General features: G+C 47.4%; 2 non-coding genes across 2 annotated transcripts; both read left to right on the top strand.

Moving 5' to 3' along the window:
* Positions 1-679: 679 nt before the first annotated feature.
* trnan-guu (transfer RNA asparagine (anticodon GUU)) lies at positions 680-753 on the top strand. The gene has a single exon. It is a non-coding gene; the product is annotated as a tRNA-Asn (tRNA).
* Positions 754-2982: 2229 nt separating this feature from the next.
* Positions 2983-3056, top strand: trnan-guu (transfer RNA asparagine (anticodon GUU)). The gene has a single exon. It is a non-coding gene; the product is annotated as a tRNA-Asn (tRNA).
* The last annotated feature ends 556 nt before the right edge of the window (positions 3057-3612 follow it).

Raw genomic sequence — 3612 nt, 5'->3', positions numbered from 1 at the left:
GCGTTTTGTAATCCTTTCACTGTCTGCTAATGAGGAAAGTGTTTGCGTGTTTTCCCTAAGTTATGTTGATCTTGCATACCTCGAGCCTCAAGCTAATTTCACGAGAAACCTTCTCCAGTTCAAAAGCAAACTGTTAGTGATGGCTCTGTTTCGTGCCACGTATCCAATTTCAGATCGATGTTGTTAATGACCCTTTTATTCCTTCAGATCCACGTTTCGCTCACAGGGCTAGAACAGAACTGTCACCAAATACATTTACCAATCTACATTCATCCTAACGATTGTCCAGAGACAGTCCAGACAACGTCCTCTTGTTGTAGAGGCCGGGAGATTGACTCTGATGTTCTCGGGGTATGAACTGATCTGAGACATTGAAAGAATTGTCGTTCCTGCACATCAGGAATTCAAACCCCTTCTCTCCTCCGAGCCAATGAGAGAACTCGGGAACAGGCAAAACACTGAAAGGCTGGAAGGGCGACGGCCCCGGAGCACAAAGCTAGTTCCTCGTGACATGGATGTGTCTGCAGACTGTCCCCGGTGTCTCCACCATGAATGTCCCAGGCTTTATTATGTAAAAGTAAAACTGATAGACGACAATTGTAATTCTCGGCGGGGCCGGCTGAATTATGAACTCACTAACAGCCCCCCCTAAGCGATGATGCAGCCCACGCTCGCGCCTGCCTCTGTGGCGCAATTGGTTAGCGCGTTCGGCTGTTAACCGAAAGGTTGGTGGCTCGAGCCCACCCAGGGGCGGTGTGTTTGCTGCCCGTTCTTGGCTTTGAAACCGTCCGCTGTTAATGGGGTCAGGAAAATGTTCCCCAAACAGAAATCCTTTCCCCAAAGGGGTTTCTGGATTGAATTAATGTCTGACGTGAGGGAATGCAGATGCTGAGAAGCCGAGATAAAAAGAGAAACTCGACAGTCCCTGTCGGAGAAAACGGAATTCTGAAACGCTGTCTCTGATTCTCATTCCACCGATGTTGCCTGACCTTCTCAGTTCCTCCTGCAGTCTCGTGTTTTGTTTTTGACTGAAAGTTCATTTCATCTTTTGCGATGAAACACCTAGACTCGCCGTGTGCAGATATTTAACCCTTTCGAATCACTGTGAAATGATTGGATTCAAACAAACTCTGCGATAATTCACTCTTTCTCTGCTCCACAGGCAGACAGACCTGGGAAGTGAAGCTGTCAGTGTGGTTCTGTATTCGTGGGCGGAGTGGTTAATGCGATGGAATTGAAATCCATTGCGCTTTCCCCACGCAGGTGTGAACCCCGCCGACTACAAAATGAGAAATGTCGCCGAAAAGAAAGGGAGCTTGCTCCCCGGCTTCTTCTTTAAGATTCAAATCAGTGGAGGGGGAAAAATATTTCACTCACATTGGGAGTGGTGGGAAACTGTAACCCACTGCCTGTTCGAGTGGAACAAGCAGATACACGCAGAGCTTCTTTTGAGGCTATGAGCCAAGTGTTTGAAAATGAGACTAGAACAGTGAGGGGCTGGAAATCGTGATCGAAATGAAGCAGGCACCTGAGGACAAGGGTGTTTCCTTTGCCAGTGAAAGATACTGCTTCACAAAGTTGTGACTGTGGAAGGGAATCAGTGACGCTGATTATCTTTGGTTGTTGACCTTGTGACTGTTCCCATTGCTGTGCATGTCAGTGTTAACGTCAGAACTCTGCAGCATGGTGGCGTAAGATACGCAAAGGGCCGGGGCGCAATGGATGACGCATCTGAGTCCACCTAACTGTTTGAAATGCAGCTCACAGCTTCTTCACACACCCCAATTAATCTTTCTCATTGTCCTGAAGCCGGCAAACGGTTTGAATTCCCGATCTGCGGGAATGCGAATCTTCTCATTGTCTCGCGTCAATAAATATCTCTGAGAACATCGGAGTCAAGTCACAGCGTTGTCAGATGAGAGGAAGCTGAAATAACCCCACACGCTGCTGACGGGCACGTTTTACTTTTCCCAACCCACCGCCCCAACCACTGCGGCTCCTGGGAGTGGAAAGGAAACAATCACCAAAACCCAGTCTTGGCTTTGTGAGTCTTCAGAAAATAAGCAAACGTTCATCCCTTCGGATTTTCTATCCTGGGCTGACAGGGATGGGTTTTGTCACTCTTTTGTAGGACATTACAAGTGGAAGTTTTGCAGAAAAGTACCACAATGCAATCTGATTAATCAGGACCTGGATGTTTTCGGTCTTTGAATGTAAGTATTGTGCTCCAGAACATTGGTGTTCACAGTTTATAATACTTATCTTCCCAGTCCCCTGTATCACTTGGCGAAAATGTTTAATTTGCGTCTTGTAATCCTTTCACTGTCTGCTAAAGAGGCAAGTGTTTGCGTGTTTTACCTAAGTTATGTTGACCTTGCATACCTCGAGCCTCAAGCTAATTTCACGAGAAACCTTCTCCAGTTCAAAAGCAAACTGTTAGTGATGGCTCTGTTTCTTGTCACGTATCCAATTTCAGATCGATGTTGTTAATGACCCTTTTATTCCTTCAGATCCACGTTTCGCTCACAGGGCTAGAACAGAACTGTCACCAAATACATTTACCAATCTACATTCATCCTAACGATTGTCCAGAGACAGTCCAGACAACGTCCTCTTGTTGTAGAGGCCGGGAGATTGACTCTGATGTTCTCGGGGTATGAACTGATCTGAGACATTGAAAGAATTGTCGTTCCTGCACATCAGGAATTCAAACCCCTTCTCTCCTCCGAGCCAATGAGAGAACTCGGGAACAGGCAAAACACTGAAAGGCTGGAAGGGCGACGGCCCCGGAGCACAAAGCTAGGTCCTCGTGACATGGATGTGTCTGCAGACTGTCCCCGGTGTCTCCACAATGAATGTCCCAGGCTTTATTATGTAAAAGTAAAACTGATAGACGACAATTGTAATTCTCGGCGGGGCCGGCTGAATTATGAACTCACTAACAGCCTCCCCTAAGCGATGGTGCAGCCCACGCTCGCACCTGCCTCTGTGGCGCAATTGGTTAGCGCGTTCGGCTGTTAACCGAAAGGTTGGTGGTTCGAGCCCACCCAGGGGCGGTGTGTTTGCTGCCCGTTCTTGGCTTTGAAACCGTCCGCTTTTAATGGGGTCAGGAAAATGTTCCCCAAACAGAAATCCTTTCCCCAAAGGGGTTCCTGGATTGAATTAATGTCTGACGTGAGGGAATGCGGATGCTGAGAAGCCGAGACAAAAAGAGAAACTCGACAGTCCCTGTCGGAGAAAACGGAATTCTGAAACGCTGTCTCTGATTCTCATTCCACCGATGTTGCCTGACCTTCTCAGTTCCTCCTGCAGTCTCGTGTTTTGTTTTTGACTGAAAGTTCATTTCATCTTTTGCGATGAAACACCTAGACTCGCCGTGTGCAGATATTTAACCCTTTCGAATCACTGTGAAATGATTGGATTCAAACAAACTCTGCGATAATTCACTCTTTCTCTGCTCCACAGGCAGACAGACCTGGGAAGTGAAGCTGTCAGTGTGGTTCTGTATTCGTGGGCGGAGTGGTTAATGCGATGGACTTGAAATCCATTGCGCTTTCCCCACGCAGGTGTGAACCCCGCCGACTACAAAATGAGAAATGTCGCCGAAAAGAA

Source organism: Hemiscyllium ocellatum, assembly GCF_020745735.1.
Source record: "Hemiscyllium ocellatum isolate sHemOce1 chromosome 27 unlocalized genomic scaffold, sHemOce1.pat.X.cur. SUPER_27_unloc_9, whole genome shotgun sequence".
In the NCBI taxonomy this organism is placed as follows: Eukaryota; Metazoa; Chordata; class Chondrichthyes; order Orectolobiformes; family Hemiscylliidae; genus Hemiscyllium; species Hemiscyllium ocellatum.
Note: the sequence above shows the minus strand (reverse complement) of the source record. Positions and strands in the feature narration are given on the sequence as shown.